This window comes from Bubalus kerabau, chromosome X (genome assembly GCF_029407905.1).
Source record: "Bubalus kerabau isolate K-KA32 ecotype Philippines breed swamp buffalo chromosome X, PCC_UOA_SB_1v2, whole genome shotgun sequence".
In the NCBI taxonomy this organism is placed as follows: domain Eukaryota; kingdom Metazoa; phylum Chordata; class Mammalia; order Artiodactyla; family Bovidae; genus Bubalus; species Bubalus kerabau.
This window is the reverse complement of record NC_073647.1, coordinates 91,732,296-91,759,099: the sequence shown is the minus strand read 5'-3', so window position 1 is coordinate 91,759,099 and position 26,804 is coordinate 91,732,296. Positions and strand designations below refer to the sequence as shown.

The 26,804-nt window shown below is 42.4% G+C and overlaps 1 long non-coding RNA gene and 1 other non-coding gene across 4 annotated transcripts in view; both read right to left on the bottom strand.

The window, feature by feature from the left end:
- LOC129639897 (uncharacterized) overlaps positions 1 to 24,590 on the bottom strand; it is a 33,846-nt gene extending 9,256 nt beyond the window's left edge. Inside the window, exon 1 of one of the 3 annotated variants that reach the window (XR_008708650.1) lies at positions 22,359 to 24,590. This is a non-coding gene — a long non-coding RNA (uncharacterized LOC129639897). Of the gene's footprint in view, positions 1 to 1,045; positions 21,567 to 22,358 lie in introns of those variants that run through there. The other 2 variants (XR_008708651.1, XR_008708649.1) reach the window with 2 other exon arrangements.
- Positions 24,591 to 26,130: 1,540 nt separating this feature from the next.
- Positions 26,131 to 26,202, bottom strand: TRNAC-GCA (transfer RNA cysteine (anticodon GCA)). The gene has a single exon. It is a non-coding gene; the product is annotated as a tRNA-Cys (tRNA).
- Between the last annotated feature and the right edge of the window lie 602 nt (positions 26,203 to 26,804).

Genomic DNA, 26,804 nt, shown 5'->3' with positions numbered 1-26,804 from the left:
GCTCAGGACTATTCATATATTACCTCCAGTCAGTCAGACAAATATCTTTAGGCACTGGCTGGGGGAAACAAGCTGTGAGGAAATATGGATATTAATTAAAATGGGCAGTGAGAGAAGCCCAGCTTATTAATATAATTCTTCTTGCTCTTGCTGGGATACATGAACATGAACAAAAAAAAGTTTTCAAATTTGATGTTAATATTTTTTCAGTTGGATCTTTGTTCTTTTTATACCAGAGAGGCTAATCTTTTTAGCTCACAAAAGTATTTGTTGCAAAAAGTGAAAGGGAAGAGGGGAAGGTCATGGTCTTATAAAACATATTTCTCTATTGCCCTCTTGCCAAACAGGATCCACAAATATCTCAAACTAAAAAGACACTGCTACTCTCATCTGTTCTTGGGCAGGAGAGAATAAAAAGCGTACAAAGTTCTAACATATCAGATTTATATTCCCAATTCCTAGAGCCTGAAAAACTCAAGCTTAAAACAATCAACAATTTGCCAGCCTGGATATAGCCAAACACAATGGCCAGGGGTTATTTCTAATCACTTTCCATGCGTTCAAAAAAGGTAAAAACCAAATGACATTAAAATAAACATTATACTACCCAGGTGGCCGTAATAGTAATCATGTCCTGGACCAAAGACGAAAGTTAACCCACCTCCTTAAGTTCACCCTATCAACTTCAAACCCTTGTGTGCTCATTTTTTAAAACTATAACATATAATTCACACAAGACAGTACTTGATTATTATGTTCTACAGTTATTTCAAGTGTGCTTATATTAGCTTTTTTAACAATATAACCATATTGGGGATGAGATTATATAGGACTATAGCATTTCTATCCCTCACTTCAATATAGCCTAGCATAGGGCCAGATACACAATATTAATTTTGTAATTTTGTTAACTCATATGGTGATATATAAATTACAGATGAGGTAGAAACATGGAAGGACCCTCCAATTTTTGTAGGGGTAGCGTCTAAGAGAAAGAAAATGGAACAGGGAAAAGATTACTTAATAGCTACAAAGTAGTACTTACAGTATTCTAAAGAGCCAGAGACTCTTCTTACAGCTGTCCAAGGAGCTAGTAGTGCAAACTGCACCCTGAGCTGGGCCGATCTTTTGACATCCTTCTCAGACAACAGTATCCTTTTTCAGTGATTACAAAGAACTGCTGTGGTGATAATTAGTTACTTGCTTCAGCAGTTCCATATTAAATGCTTCTCTGCCAAACACCTTGTACACTAGAGGCTGACGTATTATTCATTTGTATTCATTTTCACTATTGAAATTTACATCCAAAAGACTGATTAGACCTTGGCTTATTTTTCTTTTCATATAAAATGGGGAAACTGGTTCCATCGTTTCTAAGGCCTTACTTCAGTGTGGTGCTTTAGGTAACTTTAAAGTAGCAGAATTAAACAGGGTACATAAAATGTAATAGATTAATCAAACAAAGTGATCTATGGTTTTCAAAAGCACCTCAGCATGTTCTCTCATTTAATCCTTTTACAGCAATCTTCTTGAAATAAGTACGGACTAGTTGGAGCTCCAAGATGAAGAAATTTAACGATTAGGAAGTTTAGATAGTTTTTCCTAGAAGTGAATACTGGCAAAGCTCAAACAAGGAGTGGTTTGAAAATGGTGGTAGAGCCCAAAGATACTGGTCTTAAGAGTTCCACTCTAGAACTCCTTTGGTAATGTACTAAAATATCAAAGTCACAGTGGTCTATCCACAGACTCACCACCCTTAGTAAAATGAGAGACACTGGTCATCAGGTACATGATATAAATGGGTTTACCAACTTCAAAATTTCAATGACCAGGTTATCAATTCCACCCTGCAATCCAGATGTCTTTCTTAAAAAAATAAAAAAAAAAATTAAAAAAAAGAAACTTTTTGGTTGTATCCTGGCAATTGGCACTATACAATGGCAATATGCAAGAGGAAAGGAGAGACATAGCCAGGCAATCTGCTTTGAAAGGAAGAATGCACAGATAGTGCTAACCTTCCTTCCTGAGAAGTCAATTTTCAAATGATTATTTATAATGAAAACCCCAAATAAAGGGTAGCAATCCAGTTCCTTTGGGTCTGACTTGCCTTGAGCATTTTGCCTAGTAAAGCAGTAAGAAAGGGGATCAGGAACGGTTCTGTCCCCAGAATATGACAATAATCGGAACTGGGATCATTAACAAATGCAGGAAAAGGAGTAAGGTCCAGTCACCTAGTTCTGGCCTGCTTTTGGTAGTCCATACTGCACAAATATAACATCAAAATGGTAGGGAGATCTTGGGCTGATGGGCTTAAAAATGGGACAATCAATACTGTGTTAACAACACAGAAGGGGCTGTGGGTGGTCAGCACTATTCAGAAGTAATGCAAAGAAGGAAGTGGAAGAGTCCGTGATGGGTGGGACCAAGGAAAGTTCAACAGGGAATTATAGAAATTCAAAGTGGGCAGAACAATGACATCTGGGACTGTTAACATTGTAAATTCAAGAGAAAAGAGTTTTGCTCAGTCAACATTTCCCAGCAACAATGCAAAAGGGGCAGGGCAGGGGTGGGAGGGGTGAGGGAGCATAATTTTATCTGGATAGATGGACACCTGAAATTGTGAACTTAAAAATCCATAAGGGTCCAAGGGCAGGCAAGGGGTTTATAGAGGGAAGATAAGGGCAAGGCCATGATTACTTGGAATTTGATACACTGGAGCCAACGCAAAAGGAGTGGGAATGTGGGTCGCCCTTTGATGGACAAGTTCACAGCATAGTGCAGTGTTTATAGTTTATTATACCATGAGAATTTAGAGCTGGGAGTGCTTACCTAACAAGACCAGGGAGGAAAAACCCATTGCCAACTGCCATTGTGCTCATCAGCAGTCCCAGTGAAAGTTTTGTGTCATCAGCAGTCCATGCAGTAATGCAAAGGGGGTATGAGAGAATGATGTCCTACTCTAATAGAAGGGTGTATAGATAACTGCAAATATTCACACCCAGAGTCAAAAAAAGAAGCCTTAAGTCAGTACTCGTGATCCATAGTGAGGGTACAGGGATCCTATCTAAAGATCATATGTTTGATATATTATTGGTGCATATTAATTGTCCAAGAGCTGAGGTCATGATAGCTGGCTGAGGGAGTATTACCGAAGTACACTGATAAAGACAAGAATTTCTATTACGTATATTAACAGTAAGGGATCTTGGCGGGGAAACAGTATCCCCTGCACTATTACAAAGGAGATACAATAGTCCTAGAAGTAATAGGGGTATGGGAAAGTGCAACTCTGCACATTAATTGTCCAAATGGAAAGGTCTTAGCAATGGGCAAACTTACTGGAAGGCATAGGAAGTGAGGGGGAGGGTCCTTGTCTAGTGCACAAGAATGCACATCCACAAGCTAAGGAAGGGGAGGGCAACAGGATAAGACGAACTAAGTGGCAATTATGTAAATTAATGTTGAAGGGACATGGTGTGGTCAATTAAAATCATATACCTTATACAAATATAAGAATCTTAAAGGGAGTATGAAGCCCCTATAATGTAATTGTCATTACACATATTTGAGAAAGGGGCCTTAAGTGGACAGTACCCCATGCAGTAAAGCAAAGAGGATGAAAAGAGTCAGGGAGACAAGTTAACTCAGAAGACCATAGACAACTGTAATTACACATAGTCACAGTCCCATAACAAGGGCTTTAAGGTGGTAAGTTAACCTGTGCGTCAATAAGTGAAAGGGCTCTGATTTAAAAAGCACAGCTGTGGACAACTGAGAATGTGTACAAGACAACTAAGATTGTGCACATTAACTGCAATAGTGTGTAAGATCTTGAATAGTAGGCATCTCCTGCTAAAATATAAATAGAATGGGGACGGTCCTTACCTGAGGTACAGGTACAGGAGCAAACGTAAGTACATACATTAACAGTCCAAGACAGTGAATCTTAGCTAGTCAGAAGCCCCTGCCGTAATGTAAATGGGGCAAGGATAGGGGATCCTAGTCTAACATAAGGGAGCATGGACTACTGAAATTATGCACATTTAAACTGTACAGAAGCAGCAGCCAGTTGATTAGGACCCCTGATGCAAAGGAGGTGGAATGGGATGGGATCCTAGTGTAATTCTGCACATTAACTGTCCAAAAGAAAAACTAGTCAGTAGTCCCTGCTTTAATACTAAAAATTCAATATATTAGTTTGTCATGAGGGCACATGAACACTGAGTCCCAGGAGAAAGAGTTTGGGTCACTAACATCCCCTGATATAATGCAAAAAGGGAGGGATATTAATTTAAAGAGAAGGGCCTTAAACACTGGAATTTTGCATGTAAATACTCCCAGAGAAAAAGTAATGGAGGTAATTAATATGTATTTTTATAAAACAGAATATAAGGGACTGAAGTGAAAGAATATATTCGTGGTGAATTGTCACGGTTCACTTTATTCTAGTACAAAGGTCTTGAGCAAAGGACATCCACCACTGAATACAAGGGAAATGAGTGGAGTCTTTATACACTGCAGAGGAAGAGGAACAAATGCAACTGCACATTAAAAAGCGCAGAAAGAGGGGCCTTAGTGTTCAGGACCCTGAGGTTTAATGTGAGAGGATAAGATGCACCACAATAGTCAGTACCTTCTGTGGTAAGCAAAGGAAGTAGAAAGGGAATGGAAACTAGGCTAACAGAAGGGACCATAGCTACAGTTAAGCACCCTTCCATGTAACGCAAAAGAAGTGGAAGTAGGAGGGAACAGGATCCTAGATATCCGAAGGGAACACAGCAGCAATTATCACCTTGACAGTCCCAAATGCCTTCACAGATAATGTAAAGGAAGTCCTGGGATCCTAAACTAACAAAAGGGACCACATCTGCATTTAGGCACATTCACAGGTTCCAAGTACCTTCTATGGGAATATAAACAAAACTGTGGAGAGCATGGACTCCAGACTAAGAGAAGGGACCACAGTTGCAATTAAGCAGTTCTACAGTCCCAGTATACTCCCAGGTAATGTTAAGAGTTAGAGGGCATGGGATCCTAGGTTAACAAAATGGACCACAGTTGCATTTAAGCACCTTTCTGTCCCAAATACCAACAAGTAACACGAGTAGAGAGGGGTGAGATCCTAGGACTGTAGCTGCATTTAAGCACATTAACAGTCCCTTGTACCCTCTTTTATAAAGCAAATTAAGTAGAAGAGCATGGGAATCTAGACCAATGAATGAAATTGGATAAGCAAGTACAGTCCCATTAACAGTCCCAAGTACCCCCTGCAGTGATAAAAAAGCAGTTAGGTGGGAAAGGACTTTGAATTTAACATAAGGGACTTTACCTGCATTTAAACACATTGGGATTCCCTGGTGGCTCAGATGGTAAAAAGTCTGCCTGTAATGCAGGAGACTGGGTTTGATCCCTGAGTCAGGAAGATCCCCTGGAGAAGGAAATGGCAACCAAGTCCAGTACTCTTGCCTGGAAAACCCCATGGACAGAGGAGCCTGGCCAACTACAGTCCATGGGTCGCAAAGAGTCGGACACGACTGAGCAACTTCACTTTCACTTTCATACACAATGAAAGTCCCTTATCGCCTCTGGGATGATACAAACGGAGTCAGGTGGGAATGGGATCCCAGGTTAATGTAAGGGCCTGTAGCTGCATTTAAGCAAGTTAACAGTCCCTTGTACCCTCTTTTATAATGCAAATTGAGTAGGAGGGCATGGGAATCTAGATCAACAGATGAGACTGTATAGGCAAGTAAAGGCATTAACAGTCGTTAAGTACCCTCTGCAGTCATGAAAAGGAAGTTAGGTGGGAATAGAATCCTAGGTTAACATAAGGGACTATAGCTGCATTTAAGCACATTAAAAGTCCCTTGTACAGTCATGGTAATGTAAATCTAGTAGGAGAGAATGAGATCCTAGACTAAGAGAGACTGTAAGTGCAATAAAGCTCACTATCAGTCTCAATTACCATCTGCAGTCCTGAAAAAGGGAGTTATGCAGGAATGGATTTCGATGTTAAGGCACTATACCTGCATTTAAAAACATTAACAGTCCCTTGTAGCCTCTCTGACAAGTGAGTTAGGTGGGGATGGGATCCTAGGTAACATAAAGGACTGCAAGCAGCACTTAAGCACATTAGCAGTCCCTTGTATCCCCTTCTGTAATGTAGAGGGAATTAAAGGGGGAGAGGGAATCTTAGACTAAAGCACGGGACTGTTTAACTGCCTTTATGTACAATAACAGTCCCTTGTACACTTTGGGGTAATGCAAATGAAGTAGGAAGGATGGGGATCTAGACTAAAAGAAGGAAAGTAGTGCAATTAAGCCCATTAAAAAGTCCCATGTATACTCTGAAGTAATACAAAGGAAGTTAGGTAGAAATAGGATCCTGATTATAAGGGACTATAGTTCCATTTAAGTACATTAACCATCCCTTCTATCCTCTCTGATAATGCAAATCAAGAAGGAAGAGAATGGATCCTAGATGAGATAAAGGAATGTGGCTGCAGTGAATCACATTAACAGTTCCAAGTATCCTCTGCAATCATGCAAAGGGACTTAGTTGGGGGTAGGATCCTAGGTTAACATAAGGGACTGTAATTGCATTTAAAAGCATTAGCAGGCACTTGTACAGTCACTGGTAATGCAAAGGGAGTTAGGTGGGAATAGGATCCTGGGCTTTAAAAAGGAGGGGGAGGGAAAAGAACTGTACGGGCACATTAACAGTCCATTGTATCCTCTGTGGTAATGTAAATCTTTAGGAAATGGGAATCTAAACAAAGGGAAGGAACAATGGTAGTTCATTAACAAGTTCTATGTAGGCTCTGCAGTAATTAAAAGGAAGATATTAATAGTTGGGAATGGGATCCTAGGTTACCATAAGGGATGTAGTGGTATTTAAGGCCATGAACAGCCCCAATCATCCTCTGCAAGCCTGCAAAGAGCCTTAGCTGAGGATAAGATCCTAGGTTAATATAAGGGACTGTAGCAGCATTTTAGCACATTAACAGTCCATTATACCCTCTTTGGTAATGCAAATCGAGGATGGCCTGGGAATCTAGACTAACAGAAGGAAGGGCAGTGCAAATAAGCCCATTAACAAGTCCATGTAGGCTCTACATTAATGAAAACAGAGTTAGATGGGAATAGGATCTTAGATTAATATAAGAAACTGCTGTTGCACTTAATCATGCTTAACAGTCCCTTGTCGGAGAAGGCAATGGCACCCCACTCCAGTACTCTTGCCTGGAGAATCCCATGGATGGAGGAGCCTGGTGGGCTGCAGTCCATGGGGTCGCTAGGAGTCGGACACAACTGAGCGACTTCACTTTCACTTTTCACTTTCATGCATTGGAGAAGGAAATGGCAACCCACTCCAGCGTTCTTGCCTGGAGAATCCCAGGGACGGGGAGCCTGGTGGGCTGCCGTCTATGGGGTCACACAGAGTCCGACACGACTGAAGCGACTTAGCAGCAGCAGCAGCAGCGATAACAGTCCCTTGTACAATTTATGAAGAAAGCTGAGTGCCTTAGAATTGATGCTTTTGAACTGTGGTGTTGGATAAGACTCTTGAGAGTCCCTTGGACTGCAAGGAGATCCAACCAGTCCATCCTAAAGAAGATCAGTCCTGGGTATTCATTGGAAGGACTGATGCTGAAGCTGAAACTCCAATACTTTGGCCACCTCATGCGAAGAGTTGACTCATTGGAAAAGACCTTGATGCTGGGAGGGATTAGGGGCAGGAGGAGAAGGGGACGACAAAGGATGAGATGGCTGGATGGCATCACCGACTCGATGGACATGAGTTTGCATGAACTCCAGGAGTTGGTGATGGACAGGGAGGCCTGGCATGCTGTGATTCATGGGGTCACAAACAGTCAGACACGAATGAGCGACTCAACTGAACTAAACTGAACTGTACAATTTGTGGTACTCCAAATTGTGTGAGAGGGCACAAGAATGTACAATAACAGAAGGGAATGCAGCTGCAGTATACCTCATTAACCGTCCCAAATACCCTCTGTAGGCAGGAAAGGGAGTTAGGTAGAAATGAGATCTTAGGTTACGTGAGGGACTGTAGGTCCTTTTAAACATATTGACAGTCCATTGTACTCACTGTGGTAAGGCAAATCAAGTATGAGGGCATGGGAATCGGAACTAACAGAAGGGGCTATAGCTGTAATTGAGCCCATGAACTGTCCCAAGTACCCTCTACAATCATGTCAGGGGGTGAGGTGGGAAAAGGATTTTAGATAAATGTAAGACTCTGTAGCTCCATTTAAGCACATTAACAGTTTCTTGTAGCATCTTCAGGAATGCAAATCAAGTAAAAGTAACAAATTTCAGAATAACAGAGGGGACTGTGGCCCATTAACAGCTTCTTGTACAGTCAGTAGTAATACAAATCATGTAGGAGTAGATGGGAATCTAGACTAACAGAAGGAACTGTAACTGTAATAAAGCCCATTAACAGTCCCAAGAACTTTCTGCAGTCATTAAAAGGGAGTTGGGTGGGAACAGGGTCCGAGGTAAACATAAGGGACTGTAGTTACTTTTAAGCACAGTACCAGTCCCTTCCACTTTCTGTGGTAGTGCAAGGGAGTCACTTACTGTTGGGGAATGGGGTCATAGGTAAACATAACAGACTGGATGGATTTAAGCACAGTAACAGTCTCTTGTGCACTCTGGGGTAATGCAAATTGAGTAGGAGAGATGGGATTCTAGACTTAACAAAAAGGACAGCAGTGCATTAAGCCCATTAACAAATCCCTGTAGGCTCTGCAATAATGAAAATGAAGTTAGGTGGGAATGCGATCCTAGATTAATATAGAGGACTGTAGCTCTATTTAAGCACATTAACAGTCCCAGTTACTTTATGTGGTAATACAAATCCAGTAAGAACGACAACGATTCTAGATTTACAAAAGGGACTGTGGCTGCAGTAAAGCTCATTAACAGTTCCAAGTATCCTCTGCAGTCATTAAAAGGGAGTTAGGTGGGCATAGGGTCCTAGGTAACATAAGGGACTGCGGCTGCAGTAAAGCACATTAACAGTCCCTTATACCTTCTTTTATAATGCAAATTAGTCAGAGAGCATGGGAAAGTAGACCAACAGATGAGACTGTATAGACAGTAAGTGCATTACCAGTCCCAAATATCCTCTGCACAGTCATGAAAAGGTAGTTAGCTGGGGACAGAATCCTAGGTTAACATAAGACTGTAGCTGCTTTTAAGCACATTAACAGTCTATGAACACTCTGTGTTAATGCAAATCATGTAGGAGTGGATGGAAATCTAGACTAACAGAAGGAACTGTTAGGGACTTTTAAGCACAGTATCAGTCCCAAGTAATCTGCAGTCATGAAAAGGGAGTTAGGTGGGGGATGGGATCCTAGGTCATTGCTTTTAGGCACATTAACAGTCCCTTATATCTCCCTTGGTAGTGCAAATTGAGGAGGGCATGGGAATCTCAACTAACAGAAGGGACAGTAGCTCTAATTGAGACCATTAACTATTCCAAGCAACCTCTGCAGTCATGCAACAAGATTTAAATGGGAATGGGATCATAGGTAAACCTAAGAGACTGTAGATGCATTTAAGCATGTTAACAGTCTTTACACTCCAGGATAATACAAATCGAGTAGGAGGGACAGGCTCCTAGACTAAGAAGTGACAGCAGTGCAATTAAGCATTTTGACAATCCAATATAGGCTCTGGAGAAGGCGATGGCACCCCACTCCAGTACTCTTGCCTGGAAAATCCCATGGGCGGAGGAGCCTTGTAGGCTGCAGTCCATGGGGTCGCAAAGAGTCAGACACGACTGAGCGACTTCATTTTCACTTTTCACTTTCATGCACTGGAGAAGGAAATGGCAACCCACTCCAGTGTTCTTGCCTGGAGAATCCCAGGGACGGGGGAGCCTGGTGGGCTGCCGTCTATGGGGTTGCACAGAGTCAGACACAACTGAAGTGACTTAGCAGCAGCAGCAGCATATAGGCTCTGCATTAATGAAAAAGAAGTCAGGTGGGAATGGAATCCTAGGTTAACATAAGGGACTGTAGCTGCATTTAAGCACCATATCAGTCCCTTGTACCCTCTTTCACAATGCAAATTGAGTAGCAGGGCATGGGAATCTAGATCAACAGATGAGACTATATAGGCAGGTAAATGCATTAACAGCCCCAAGTACCCTCTGCAGTCATGAAAAGGGAGTTAGATAGGAATGGGATTCTAGATTAATAGAAAACACTATAGCTGGATTTAAGCACACTAACAGTTGTAGTTACTTTATGTGGTAAAACAAATCCAGTAAGAACGAAAATGACTCTAGATTAACAAAAGGGACTGTGGCTGCAATAAAGCACATTAACAGTTCCAAGTACCCTCTGCAGTAAAAAAGGGAGTTAGGTGGGAATAGGGTCCTAGGTAAACATAAAAGATTGTAGCTGCTTTTAAACCCAGTACCAGTCCTTTTACCTTCTGTGGTAGTGCAAGGGAGTCAGGTGGGAATGGGGGTATAGGTAAACATAGACTGTGGATGCATTTAAGCACAGTAACAACCTCTTCAAACACTCTGGGATAATGTCAATCCACTAGGAGGGATGGGCTCCTAGAATAATAGAAGGAATGGCAGTGCAATTAAGTACACTGACAAGTCCCATATAAGCTCTGCAGTAATGAAAAGGGAGTCAGGTGGGAATGAGATCTAGGTTAACATAAGGGACTATAGCTACATTTAAGCACATAAACAGTCCCTTGTATCCTTTTATAATGCAAGTTTACTAGGAGGGCATGGAAATCTAAACTAACAGAGGAGACTGTATAGGCAGGAAGTGCATTAACAGTCCCAAACACCTTCTGCAGTGGTAAAAAGGGAATTAAGTAGGAATGGGATCCAAGGTTAATATAAGGGACTGGATCTGCACTTAAGTACACTGAAAGTCCCTGGGAGCCTCTGAGATACTGCAAAGGGAATTAGGTGGGAATGGGATCCCACCTTACTAAAAGGGACTGTAGCTGCATTTAAGCACTGTAACAGTCCTTTATACCCTCTTTTATGATGTAAATTGAGTAGCACAGCATGGGAATCTAGACCAACAGATGAGACTGTATAAGCAGATAAGTGCAATAACAGTCCCAAGTACCCTCTGAAGTCATGAAAACTAGTTAGATGGAGACAGAATCCTAGGTTAACATAAAGGACTGTAGCTCCATTTAAGCACATTAGCAATCCCAGTTCCTCTATGTAGTAATACAAATCCAGCAAGAAGGAAACTGATTCTAGATTAACAGAAGGAACTGTGCTGCCGTTAAGCCCATTAATAGTCTCAAGTAACTTCTGCAGCCATTAAAAGGGAGTTGGGTGGGATAGGGTCCTAGGTAAACATAAGGGACTGTAGTTGCTTTTAAGCACAGTATCAGTACCTTTTACTTTCTGTGGTAGTGCAAGGGAGTCACTGACTGTTGGGAGTGGGGTCATAGGCAAATAACAGACTGTGGATGCATTTATGCACAGTAACAGGCTCTTGTACAGTCTGGGGTAATGCAAACTGAGTAGGAGAGATGGGATTCTAGACTAACAGAATGGACAGCAGTGTAATTAAACCTATTAATAAGTCCCTGTAGGCTCTGCAGTAATAAAAAGGGAGTCAGGTGGGAATGGGATCCTAGGTTAACATAAGGGACTGTAGAGGCATTTAAGCACATTAGCAATCCCAGTTACTCTATGTGGTACTACAAATCCAGTAAGAAAGAAAGAAATTGACTCTAGGTTAATAGAAGGGACAGTAGCTCCAGTTAAGCCCATCCATAGTCCCAAGTACATTCTGCAGTCATTAAAAGGGAGCGGGTGGGATAGGGTCCTAGGCAAACATAAGGGACTGCAGTTGTTTTTAAGCACAGTACCAGTCCCTTCCACTTTCTGTGGTAGTGCAAGGGAGTCACTTACTGTTGGGGAATGGGGTCATAGGTAAACATAACAGACTGGATGGATTTAAGCACAGTAACAGTCTCTTGTGCACTCTGGGGTAATGCAAATTGAGTAGGAGAGATGGGATTCTAGACTTAACAAAAAGGACAGCAGTGCATTAAGCCCATTAACAAGTCCCTGTAGGCTCTGCAATAATGAAAATGAAGTTAGGTGGGAATGCGATCCTAGATTAATATAGAGGACTGTAGCTCTATTTAAGCACATTAACAGTCCCAGTTACTTTATGTGGTAATACAAATCCAGTAAGAACGACAACGATTCTAGATTTACAAAAGGGACTGTGGCTGCAGTAAAGCTCATTAACAGTTCCAAGTATCCTCTGCAGTCATTAAAAGGGAGTTAGGTGGGCATAGGGTCCTAGGTAACATAAGGGACTGCGGCTGCAGTAAAGCACATTAACAGTCCCTTATACCTTCTTTTATAATGCAAATTAGTCAGAGAGCATGGGAAAGTAGACCAACAGATGAGACTGTATAGACAGTAAGTGCATTACCAGTCCCAAATATCCTCTGCACAGTCATGAAAAGGTAGTTAGCTGGGGACAGAATCCTAGGTTAACATAAGACTGTAGCTGCTTTTAAGCACATTAACAGTCTATGAACACTCTGTGTTAATGCAAATCATGTAGGAGTGGATGGAAATCTAGACTAACAGAAGGAACTGTTAGGGACTTTTAAGCACAGTATCAGTCCCAAGTAATCTGCAGTCATGAAAAGGGAGTTAGGTGGGGGATGGGATCCTAGGTCATTGCTTTTAGGCACATTAACAGTCCCTTATATCTCCCTTGGTAGTGCAAATTGAGGAGGGCATGGGAATCTCAACTAACAGAAGGGACAGTAGCTCTAATTGAGACCATTAACTATTCCAAGCAACCTCTGCAGTCATGCAACAAGATTTAAATGGGAATGGGATCATAGGTAAACCTAAGAGACTGTAGATGCATTTAAGCATGTTAACAGTCTTTACACTCCAGGATAATACAAATCGAGTAGGAGGGACAGGCTCCTAGACTAAGAAGTGACAGCAGTGCAATTAAGCATTTTGACAATCCAATATAGGCTCTGGAGAAGGCGATGGCACCCCACTCCAGTACTCTTGCCTGGAAAATCCCATGGGCGGAGGAGCCTTGTAGGCTGCAGTCCATGGGGTCGCGAAGAGTCAGACACGACTGAGCGACTTCATTTTCACTTTTCACTTTCATGCACTGGAGAAGGAAATGGCAACCCACTCCAGTGTTCTTGCCTGGAGAATCCCAGGGACGGGGGAGCCTGGTGGGCTGCCGTCTATGGGGTTGCACAGAGTCAGACACAACTGAAGTGACTTAGCAGCAGCAGCAGCATATAGGCTCTGCATTAATGAAAAAGAAGTCAGGTGGGAATGGAATCCTAGGTTAACATAAGGGACTGTAGCTGCATTTAAGCACCATATCAGTCCCTTGTACCCTCTTTCACAATGCAAATTGAGTAGCAGGGCATGGGAATCTAGATCAACAGATGAGACTATATAGGCAGGTAAATGCATTAACAGCCCCAAGTACCCTCTGCAGTCATGAAAAGGGAGTTAGATAGGAATGGGATTCTAGATTAATAGAAAACACTATAGCTGGATTTAAGCACACTAACAGTTGTAGTTACTTTATGTGGTAAAACAAATCCAGTAAGAACGAAAATGACTCTAGATTAACAAAAGGGACTGTGGCTGCAATAAAGCACATTAACAGTTCCAAGTACCCTCTGCAGTAAAAAAGGGAGTTAGGTGGGAATAGGGTCCTAGGTAAACATAAAAGATTGTAGCTGCTTTTAAACCCAGTACCAGTCCTTTTACCTTCTGTGGTAGTGCAAGGGAGTCAGGTGGGAATGGGGGTATAGGTAAACATAGACTGTGGATGCATTTAAGCACAGTAACAACCTCTTCAAACACTCTGGGATAATGTCAATCCACTAGGAGGGATGGGCTCCTAGAATAATAGAAGGAATGGCAGTGCAATTAAGTACACTGACAAGTCCCATATAAGCTCTGCAGTAATGAAAAGGGAGTCAGGTGGGAATGAGATCTAGGTTAACATAAGGGACTATAGCTACATTTAAGCACATAAACAGTCCCTTGTATCCTTTTATAATGCAAGTTTACTAGGAGGGCATGGAAATCTAAACTAACAGAGGAGACTGTATAGGCAGGAAGTGCATTAACAGTCCCAAACACCTTCTGCAGTGGTAAAAAGGGAATTAAGTAGGAATGGGATCCAAGGTTAATATAAGGGACTGGATCTGCACTTAAGTACACTGCAAGTCCCTGGGAGCCTCTGGGATACTGCAAAGGGAATTAGGTGGGAATGGGATCCCACCTTACTAAAAGGGACTGTAGCTGCATTTAAGCACTGTAACAGTCCTTTATACCCTCTTTTATGATGTAAATTGAGTAGCACAGCATGGGAATCTAGACCAACAGATGAGACTGTATAAGCAGATAAGTGCAATAACAGTCCCAAGTACCCTCTGAAGTCATGAAAACTAGTTAGATGGAGACAGAATCCTAGGTTAACATAAAGGACTGTAGCTCCATTTAAGCACATTAGCAATCCCAGTTCCTCTATGTAGTAATACAAATCCAGCAAGAAGGAAACTGATTCTAGATTAACAGAAGGAACTGTGCTGCCGTTAAGCCCATTAATAGTCTCAAGTAACTTCTGCAGCCATTAAAAGGGAGTTGGGTGGGATAGGGTCCTAGGTAAACATAAGGGACTGTAGTTGCTTTTAAGCACAGTACCAGTACCTTTTACTTTCTGTGGTAGTGCAAGGGAGTCACTGACTGTTAGGAATGGGGTCATAGGCAAATAACAGACTGTGGATGCATTTATGCACAGTAACAGGCTCTTGTACAGTCTGGGGTAATGCAAACTGAGTAGGAGAGATGGGATTCTAGACTAACAGAATGGACAGCAGTGTAATTAAACCTATTAATAAGTCCCTGTAGGCTCTGCAGTAATAAAAAGGGAGTCAGGTGGGAATGGGATCCTAGGTTAACATAAGGGACTGTAGAGGCATTTAAGCACATTAGCAATCCCAGTTACTCTATGTGGTACTACAAATCCAGTAAGAAAGAAAGAAATTGACTCTAGGTTAATAGAAGGGACAGTAGCTCCAGTTAAGCCCATCCATAGTCCCAAGTACATTCTGCAGTCATTAAAAGGGAGCTGGGTGGGATAGGGTCCTAGGCAAACATAAGGGACTGCAGTTGTTTTTAAGCACAGTACCAGTCCCTTCCACTTTCTGTGGTAGTGCAAAAGCGTCACTATCGGGAATGGGGTCATAGGTAAACATAACGGACTGGATGGATTTAAGCACAGTAACAGTCTCTTGTACACTCTGGGGAAATTGAGTAGGAGAGATGGGATTCTAGACTTAACAAAAGGACAGGAGTGCATTTAAGCCCATTAACAAGTCCTTGTAGGCTCTTCAGTAATACAAAGGGAGTTAGGTGGGGATGGGATCCTAGATTAATAGAAAGGGCTGTAGCTGGATTTAAGCACATTAACAGTCCCAGTTACTTTATGTGGTAATACAAATCCAGTAAGAACGAAAATGATTCTAGATTTACAAAAGGGACTGTGGCTGCAGTAAAGCACATTAACAGTCCCTTATACCCTCTTTCATAATTCAAATTAGTAGGAGATCATGGAGAAGTAGGCCAACAGATGAGACTGTATAGGCAGGTAAGTGCATTACCAGTCCCGAATACCCTCTGCAGTCATGAAACAGTTAGCTGGGGACAGAATCCTGTGTTAATATAAGAGACTGTAGCTGCTTTTAAGCACATTAACAGTCTATGTATCCAGTGTTAATGCAAACCATGTAGGAGTGGATGGAAATCTAGACTAATAGAAGGAACTAGCTACTTTTACGGAGAAGGCAATGGCACCCCCACTCCAGTACTCTTGCCCGGAAAATCCCATGGATGGAGGAGCCTGGAAGGCTGCAGTCCATGGGGTCGCTAAGAGTCAGACGTGACTGAGCGACTTCACTTTCACTTTTCACGCATTGGAGAAGGAAATGGCAACCCACTCCAGTGTTCTTGCCTGGAGAATCCCAGGGACGGGGGAGCCTGGTGGGCTGCCGTCTATAGGGTCGCACAGAGTCGGATACGACTGAAGTGACTTAGCAGCTGCAGCAGCAGCTACTTTTAAGCACAGGAACAGTCCCAAGTAATCTGCAGTCATGAAAAGGGACGTAGGTGGGGGATGGGATCCTAGGACACTGCATTTAGGCACATTAACAGTCCCTTGTATCCCCCTTGGTAATGCAAATGGAGTAGGAGGGCATGGGAATCTCAACAGAAGAGACTGTAGCTCTAATTGAGTCCATTAACTATTCCAAGTAACCTCTGCAGTCATGCAATGAACACAGATAAATATAAAAGACTGTAAATGCATTTAAGCACGTTAACAGTCTTGGTTACTCTATGTGGGACTACAAATCCAGTAAGAAAGAAACTGACGCTAGGTTAATAGGAGGGACTGAAGCTCCAGTTAAGCCCAAGTACCCTAGCATTAAAACAGAGTTAGGTGGGAATAGGGTCGGTCCCAGGTAAACATAACAGACTGTGGATGCATTTAAGCACAGCAAGTCTCTTGTACTCTGGGGTGATGCAAATTGACTAGGAGAAATGGGGTTCTAGACTCAACAGAAAGGACAGCAGTGCATTTAAGCCCATTAACAAGTCCTTGTAGGCTCTTCAGTAATACAAAGGGAGTTAGGTGGGGATGGGATCCTAGATTAATAGAAAGGAGTGTAGCTAGATTTAAGCACATTAACAGTCCCAGTTACTTTATGTGGTAATACAAATCCAGTAAGAACGAAAATGATTCTAGATTAACAGAAGGGACTGTGGCTGCAGTAAAGCACATTAACAGCCCATGGCACCCCACTCCAGTACTCTTGCCTGGAAAATCCCACGGACGGAGGAGCCTGCTAGGCTGCAGTCCATGAGGTCTCTGAGGGTCGGACACGACTGAGCGACTTCACTTTCACTTTTCACTTTCATGCATTGGAGAAGGAAATGGCAACCCACTCCAGTGTTCTTGCCTGGAGAATCCCAGGGACGGGGGAGCCTGGTGGGCTGTCGTCTATGGGGTCGCACAGAGTCGGAGACGACTGAAGCGACTTAGCAGCAGCAGCATACCCTCTTTCATAATGCAAATTAGTAGGAGATCATGGGGAAGTAGGCCAACAGATGAGACTGTATAGGCAGGTAAGTGCATTACCAGTCCCAAATACCCTCTGCAGTCGTGAAACAGTTAGCTGGGGACAGAATCCTGTATTAACATAAGAGATTGTAGCTGCTTTTAAGCACATTAACAGTCTATGTATCCAGTGTTAATGCAAACCATGTAGGAGTGGATGGAAATCTAGACTAATAGAAGGAACTAGCTACTTTTAAGCACAGGAACAGTCCCAAGTAATCTGCAGTCATGAAAAGGGACGTAGGTGGGGGATGGGATCCTAGGACACTGCATTTAGGCACATTAACAGTCCCTTGTATCCCCCTTGGTAATGCAAATGGAGTAGGAGGGCATGGGAATCTCAACAGAAGAGACTGTAGCTCTAATTGAGTCCATTAACTATTCCAAGTAACCTCTGCAGTCATGCAATGAACACAGGTAAATATAAAAGACTGTAAATGCATTTAAGCACGTTAACAGTCTTGGTTACTCTATGTGGGACTACAAATCCAGTAAGAAAGAAACTGACACTAGATTAATAGGAGGGACTGAAGCTCCAGTTAAGCCCAAGTACCCTCGCATTAAAACAGAGTTAAGTGAGAATAGGGTCGGTCCCAGGTAAACATAACAGACTGTGGATGCATTTAAGCACAGCAAGTCTCTTGTACTCTGGGGTAATGCAAATTGACTAGGAGAAATGGGGTTCTAGACTCAACAGAAAGGACAGCAGTGCATTTAAGCCCACTAACAAGTCCCTGTAGGCTCTGCAGTAATAAAAAAGGAGTTAGGTGGGGATGGGATCCTAGATTAATAGAAAGGAGTGTAGCTAGATTTAAGTCCCAGTTACTTTATGTGGTAATACAAACCCAGTAAGAAAGAAAATGATTCTAGATTAACAAAAGGGACTGTGGCTGCAGTAAAGCACATTAACAGTCCCTTATACCCTCTCTTGGAGAAGGCAATGGCAACCCACTCCAGTACTCTTGCCTGGCAAATCCCATGGACGGAGGAGCCTGGTAGGCTGCAGTCCATGGGGTCGCTAGGAGTCGGACACGACTGAGCGACTTCGCTTTCACCTTCATGCATTGGAGAACGAAATGGCAACCCACTCCAGTGTTCTTGTCTGGAGAATCCCAGGGATGGGGGAGCCTGGTGGGCTGCTGTCTCTGGGATCGCACAGAGTTGGACACGACTGAAGTGACTTAGCAGCATGCCCTGTTTTATAATGCAAATTAGTAGATCATGGGGAAGTAGGCCAACAGATGAGACTGTATAGGCAGGTAAGTACATTACCAGTCCCAAATACCCTCTGCAGTCGTGAAACAGTTAGCTGGGGACAGAATCCTGTGTTAATATAAGAGATTGTAGCTGCTTTTAAGCACATTAGCAGTCCACTGTGTTAATGCAATCGTGTAGGAGTGGACAGAAATCTAGACTAACAGAAGGAACTGTAGTTACTTTTAAGCACAGTAACAGTCCCAAGTAATCTGCAGTCAGGAAAAGGGAGTTAGGTGGGGGATGGGATCCTAGGTTAAAAAAAGGGGAGAGGAGGACTATACTGACATCTAAGCACATTAACAGTCCTTTGTGTCCTCTTTGGTAATGTAAAGTGAATTAGGAGGGGATGGGGTCCAAGGCTAGTGGTAAAGAACCCACTTGCCAATGCAGATCTAAGAGATGCAGGTTTGATCCCTGGGTGGGAAAGATCCCCTGGAGGAGAGCATGGCAACCCACTTCAGTATTCTTGCCTGGAGAATCCTATGGACAGAGGAGCCTGGCAGGCTACAGTCCATGGGGTCACCAGAGTCGGACACAACTGCACGCATGGACTACCCACCAAAGATAAGGGACAGTAGTATAGTTAAATCCATTAACAAGTCCTATGTAGGCTCTGCAGTAATGAAAGGGAGATAGTTGTTGATGGAACCCTAGGTTAACATAAAGGACTGCAGCAGCCTTTAAGCACATTAACAGTCCCTGAACCCTCTGTGGTAATGCAAATTCAGTAAGAAGGGAACTGATTCCGGTTTAACTGAAGTAATGGTAGCTGTAATAAAGCCCATTACAAGTCCATTGTCCCCCTTTTGGTAATGCAAATAAAGTAGGAGGACATGGAAGTCTTTACTGAGGGGACTGTAACTCTAACAGAGCCTTTTGACAGTCCCAAGTATCCACTGCAGTCTTTTTTTCTTTTTTTCTTTTTAAACTTTACATAATTGTATTAGTTAGCACTGCAGTCTTACAAAGAGATTTAGTTGGGAATGGGATCATAGGTAAACATAGAGACTGCAGATGCATTTAAAAGCATGTCAACAGTCTCTGGTACACTCTAGAGTAATGCAAACTGAGTAGAGTCATGGAATTCTAGACTAACAAAAGGGACAGTAGTGCAATTAAGCCCACGAATAAGTCCCACATATGCTGTGCATTAATAAAAAGGGAGTTAGGTGCTAATGGGATCCTAGGTTAACTTAAAGGACTGTAACTCCATTTAAGCACATTAACAGTCCCTTGTACCCTTTGTGGTAATGCAAATCAAGCAGGAAGGGAACAGATTCTAGACTAACAAAAGGAATTGTAGCTGCAATACAGTTCATTAACAGTCCCAAGTACCCTATGCTGTCATACAGAGTTAGGTGGGGATGGGTTTCTAGGTTAACATAAGGGACTGTAGCTGTATAAGCCCATTATCATTCCTTTGTACTGCCTGTGGTAATGCAAATCATTCAGTAGGGGAATATGGATATTAAACCAGCCATAGGGTCTCTACGTACAATCAAGCCCATTAACTGCCCCAAGTATCCTCTGCTGTAATGCAAAGGCAGTTAGTTGGGGAATGGGCTTCTAGTTAAAAGGAAGGAGTCCCTAGGGATTCCAGTTTTGCAAGTGAACAATTTTAGGAAATGGCCTTAGGTAATTAGCACCCTTTCAGAAGTAAAGATGATGCAGAGTTCCTGATACAAAAGGCTGAGGTGTAATCAATTAGGTTTGTGCACATAAACTGTTCTAGTTCAGACTTCTTAAGTAGTAAGGATGCCCTGATGGAAGACAAAGTGAGCCAGTGTGACTAGTTTACAGGACATGGACAAAAGCAATTATGGACATTATAAATTCAAGAGGAGGGCCCTTGAGAGTTCAACCCACATAGCTTGCAAATAGGATAACAATGGCCCATTAAAACGGACAGGACTCTGGACAACTGCAACTATGCAAATTAACTGTCCAAGAGCTGAGTTCTTGAATAATCTGCACGACCCAGCAATATTCCACCAAGTGTGGAGTTTCATTTTTTATTGCATGGGACCATGGATATACGCAATTATGCACATCAATTTTTTAATAAGAGAAGGGACTTTGGGTAATCAGAACTCCTCAGAAGAAATGGGATCGAGATAAGAGATATCCTAAACTAATCGGTAGGATCATGGGAAATGAGAATTTTACATATTAATCCAAGGTGGCAGGTAGTCCGCACTACCTAGGGGCAATGAAAAGAGCATGGGCGGATCTTACCTGTTAAGCAGGACCGTGATCAACAACAACTGAATCTATTAATATTCCAAAGTAAGTGACTTTTAAGATGAGCACTTCTGCTACAGTGCAAAGAAGTTGCAAAGGACTTGTATAATAAACAATTGGGATTCTACACAATAATTCAAGGAACATGGTCTCAGGTAGTCAGCAGTGCCTAAGAGCAATGTAAATAGGATGGAGGATCGTTGGTTAATGGGGAAAACAAAAATTACAATTTGGTACTTTAATTGTCCAAGAACAGGACTCCCCAGAAGCAGGGCAAAACTTGTAGGATGCCTTTGTTTAATGGACAAGGCTATGACAACTGGGACTGAGCACATTAACCAAAAAAATTGGGTTTTCTGTGCCCTTTGCTGAATGCAAGAGGGTTTTGGACTGGAATCTAATCCAATAGGCAGGGTTATGGGCAATTACAACTTCACTCAATACAAAGAGTTTAGGTGGTCAGCTCAGTAAATATGCACTGTCCAGAAAACTAGGATTGTGAGTACTGCAGCAATGACAGAGGAATGGTTTCTCCCTTATTGACAGGGGATTGAGAAGATGATGAGTAACTAGACTTATGGGCAATAATTGTCCTATATGAAGCTCTCAGTTAATTAACGTTTCTTAACATTAATGCAAAGGGTGAATGGATTCTTTTTTCTAACATGGACCAAGGGACAAATGGGATTCTGTACATTAATTGAAAGTGGTGACTTGGATAGCCAGCACTCAAGATCAGGAATGCTAGAGGTAGACAGGGTATCCCAGTCTAATGGATGAGCAATGGACAACTTATTTTTTTCACTGAATTAACAAAAATTGCACTGGCTTTAAGCAGAAACAGGACTGAGGCTGGGCTGGGGCTGGGCTGGGGCTGGGGCTGGGGCTGGGGCAGGGGCAGGGGCAGGGGCAGGGACTGGGGCAGGGGCAGGGGCAGGGACTGGGGCTGGGATTGGGGCAGGGGCCGGGCTGGGGCTGGGGCTGGGGCTGGGGCTGGGGCTGGGGCAGGAGCTGAGGCCAGAAAGGGGATTGCTGGGAACAGGGTTGAGGAGGAGCTAGGGGCTGTGGAAGCAGGGGACCACAGAAAATTGAAATTATGAACAATAATCCTCCAATATAATACATTCAAATAGAAGAAGCAAATTCACAGCAACTGGTTTCCTGCAGGTTGTTGGATCATTACTCAATGAGTGCAGCATTAAGAGTGGGGACAAAGCAAGGCCTGAACCTGAGTGGACCTTCAAATATTCCTTTTCACATTCGGTCATAAAGTTAAATTTTTAATTAATTACTTCTATGCTATAAGACTCTTCAAATATCCAAAGGGAAGTAGTCTATTAAGTCAATTTCAAAGTAAAAAAAAAAAAAATTTCTTAGTGGTATATTATTTGACTTTGAGTATCTAAATACAAAAAAAGCTTGAGGGGTTTGTAAAAAAGAAACTGAAAACTTTAAGGAATTTTAAAGGAACCCAAATATGAAAACCCATTAAATGTAATTAAAATGAATTCTACAAATAAAGCCCCTAAACATTTCCATACTAGTCACTTAAGGCTGAAATCGAACACTAGCAAACCACATAATCAAACTATGTACGACTGACATCCAATAAATAAATAGAAATCAAAATCCGACCCCAGTATTAGCCACGGGGTAGGTGTTCCTCTTGAGGAAGGCAGGGATTCCTCTTCTGCCAACAGTTGGCCAACGATCATCTGCGATCCATTCTGGTCCTTGCCACGACTCACCGCCAAGTTCACACTTAGCAGGCATGGAGCACTGCCCCTGGCCACAGCGCAGAAGAGCAGGGGGTGGGGGAGGGGGAAGTGGGGGAAGGGCTTCGGCCACGGCACCAATGCAGAGGAATGGCGTGAGGTTCTGCCTGCACAACCTAATATCCAGCACTGCAAGTGGCAATGAGGGAGGGGAGGGAGCCAGTGAGAGGGGAGGGAGGAGGTGGAAAGGCCAAATGTCCTTGGAAAGACTTTGGTACCACCCACTGAGATTAGTACAAATGTGGCCAATCCTGACTGGCTGAATAGAGACGGTAGCGAGGTGCTATGCTAACTCATCTAATTCCATCCTCCACTAACTGGCTGTGACCGATTCTACCACCCTTTCTGATTGGGTGGGACACGCGGCAATCTAACACTGCCAATCCCTCCTTTCACTTTTTCCGCGGCAAAGCACGCCATCTTTAACAATGCGGCAGGCCCTCCTGATGCAAAGCCCGCCAAGAATGTAACGGTCAAACACCCCTGCCACGATATCCACGTGACAAACTGCCATGATATCCACATGACAAGGTCAGCCATATTGTCCCTGCAGCAAAACCTATCAGGAAATGCACACGGTAGAGACAAAAGCCCGCCATGTTTTAGACTGCGGCAAGTACTTAAGCGGCCATCTTTTACTATGTAACAGAATATTTCTACCGCCATGCTGCACACTAGAACAAAGACACCCATGATGTGGCTTCCCGCCATTGGAACACTGCGGCAAAATGGATCCGCCATTTTGAACACTCTAACAAAGCAGAGAGCCATGCTAAGCAATGCTGCAAGGTCAAAATCGCCATTTTGAACACTGCGCCTAATTCTTCTCCCGCTCATTTTCCATTAGACCCTTGTAATATGACATAGGATGATCCTACGTTTTCCCACCTCATGATACCACAATTCATGCCAAACTCTTAACATGATCCAAGTCAGCTTATTCAAAACATTTAACTCATGCAATGCATACCATTTCCTTTGCCTGTCACATTATTCATCTTACCTTCCTAGTGATACTTAGCACAGTTACCCCTCAGCCAAGCTGGGCGGCAAATCTGAAGTGGCCGCCATCTTTCCTCCCCAGCCTAACCAACCCTCTAGCCTAACTGCAAAGTCATCTCCCAACCAAAGCCGTAGGTCGACTCACACAACACAAACGATTAGCAGCAAAATTTTGTAGACATTCCAGACAGTACAACGAACCACAAAACCCAACACTTTTCCAACCATATAAAGCCCCGATGGGTGGTGTAAAACAAAAATCTAAGCAGGTATCCGCGGCCCCGATGGGCAAAGAAAAAAAATTAAAGCAGGTATCCGAGGCCCCGATGGGCAAGAAAAAAAAAATTAAAGCAGGTATCCGAGGCCCCGATGGGCAAGAAAAAAAAAAAACATATTTAAAAAAGAGGCAGGTATCCATTGCCCCGATGGGCCAGAAGGTTAGGGAGAGAGGGGGTACACAGCAGGTATCCGAGGCCCCGATGGGCTAAGGGGGAAAAAAAAAATTAAAAGCAGGTATCCGTGGCCCCGATGGGCAAATTAAAAAAAAATAAAATAAAAGGCAGGTATCCATGACCCCGTTGGGTAAAAAATAATAACAATAATAATATATCTATCTACCTATCTATATACACACTAAAACCAGGTATCCACAGCCCCGATGGGCAAATAATATAGAAAAGGAGGAGAAAAAGAAAAAGAAACCACAAAAAACCCAGAGGAGTCAACCAAAAATCATTCCAAAGAAAACGTCCTTTAAAATGGAAAATTGCCTAAAAATATCCCCAAGTATCTGTAAAATACTGAGAAGGTGTCAAGAAAATACTAGAAGAAAGTTCAGGTTTTTAAAAATATTTTATGAATTTTTGGTGTAATTTTTTCCAAGAAATATGCCATAAGGCATGGTTGGGGTCTGGAAAATGTTCCAGAAAGAACCACACAGGCAAAGAGATCCAATATTAATAAGCTTCCATCTCGGGAAAAGAAGAAATATGGCGGTCGCAGCAAAGTGCAGCGCTTTAAGAAGTGAGAGGGAGGGGACTGAGGGCGGAGGGAATAGAAGAGGAGTGGCCTAGAAGATTGAAAGCCAGACATATTTGTAGTTTAGCCGGTTCAAAAATTTACCCAGTAACAAGAAAAAGAGAGCTCAAGAAAATAGCAACATACTAAAAAGAACATTATACTGGAAGTAGGCTTCATTTCTAGTCCAGGAGCCATGACTTCAAAGGGTTTTCAATGGGTTCGTGTCTGTAAAATAGGGACGTTAAGTAAATCAAATTAGATAACTGATGCTCAAATTCTCCCAAACAGTGTAACAAATGAAAAGGTTTTAGTTTAATTTGGTTTTGAAATAGGAGCAAGGAGGGGGGTAAAGCTTTGATATGTTAATAAACTATCCAAATACCTCATTTAGTCAGAATGAATAACTTCTCCACCAGACATAGGAACCAAAGAAGCTAGGAAGGGGCAATACATTAAGGTTAGAACCCTCTTCAAGGGACTTTCCCTTCCGTTATCTAATGTGATAGTGAAGGTTTAGTCGGAAAAGAGACCCATAAAGGTTACATGATGTGCTCAAAGTCACATACTGTAATTCTGAGTCAGTGTATTTTCTACTCCAGCACTGCATTTCTGTGGCCCCTGAAAATAGAAGAATGGAAGTGCTTCTAAGTGAGCGAGAGGAAAGAAAAACCATTTCACAGAATGCTGATTTAGCCCCTAACCAATCTATATTACTTATAACCTTTAAACTGTGAACCCTTAATCTTCAGTATTTTTCCTACTTATTCCGTGAATCTGACGACCCCAACATTGAAGCAGTCATAAGAATACAGTAGTGAAGTTCACCCGCTGCCAGTAACTGATAGGAAAATGCTCATATAAAAGCCAAAGCCGCCCCCAGAAACATAGCTATTTCGGTGAGAAGCAATTAATCTCACAAACTGTCCTATATTGTTTATTAGAGAAATAACAGAGAACCTGAGGGAAACAACTAACTATTCCACACAACTCCTAGAAAATCAAAGGATACATTGCCCTCCCAGTGGCTGAACTGGAAAGTATAACTTAACCCAAATACTAACAGGTAACTATGCCCTCCAGTCTCCAGGTAAGTTATAAAGTATGCAAAATTTTCTTCCTTAAAGGACACACTCCATCTTCGAAGTGCTCTTGGTTCACACAAAATGGTACTCTGACTTGTCATTCCAAATAAGGAATATTACATTGTAAAAGTGGCATAATTTTCCACTAAACCCTTCCTGAACACTTAGAAGCAAATGCCTTCAAACAAATCTGCTATGCTCTCCAGATTTGGGGGCAGAAAATGGAATTCATATATATGGTATATGTACTTCTGTAAGTCTTTAAGATTTCACCTTAATTTAATCTTTCAAAAGTTTCTAATGAGACAAATAGAGAAAAAGAGTCTTTCATTGCATAGAGTGGTAAATTGAGGTTGAGGAATGTTGTTTTTTTTTGGTTTTGATTTAAAAGCTAGCGGCGGTTTAGTCGCTAAGTCGTGTCCAACTCTTTGAGACCCCATGGACTATAGCCTGCCAGGCTTCTCTGTCCATGGGATTTTCCAGGCAAGAATACTGAAGTGGGTTGCCATTTCCTTCTCCAGGGGATTTTTCCCCACCCAGGGATTGAACCTGGGTCTCCTGCTTTGCAAGCAGATTCTTTACCAACTGAGCTACCAGGGAAACCATACCTGTAAAAGGCAATAAATAGCTACAACCACTTTGATAACATTCAGTCAGCAGAAAGAAATGATTTGATTATATAAGTAGTTATCATATAACACCTGTGATTTCAATCTAGACTAATCAGCAGGAGGTAAATAGCAAGTCAACTGTAACCAGCAGCAACACTATGAAGAGCAGTCCTAAGCTCCTTCTGTATAGGACACTAACTAATAGTATCATCCTGAATCTGACCTCACTACAGAATTTAACCTGTTTCAACTTACTGTGTCTTTTACACAGGCTACCAATAATTAGGGTAACTAGGCCTGTCCAATTGCATTTTCTACAATTGTGGAAATGTTCTATACTTTTTAGACCTTGGATTAGGGAAAATTTTCTAAAACAAACCTCAAAAGGCATCGACTACAAAAAAATTGATAAATTTGAATTTTTGAAATCAAAACCTTTTGTTTCACCAAAACACCTTAAAAGGTGAAAAGACAAGTTATAAATTGGTTGTCCTGGAGTTCTGCAGCTAGGCCCTGGTTCCAAGAGGGTCTCCAGCTGCTGCTGCTGCTGCTGCTGCTGCTGCTGCTAAGTCGCTTCAGTCGTGTCCGACT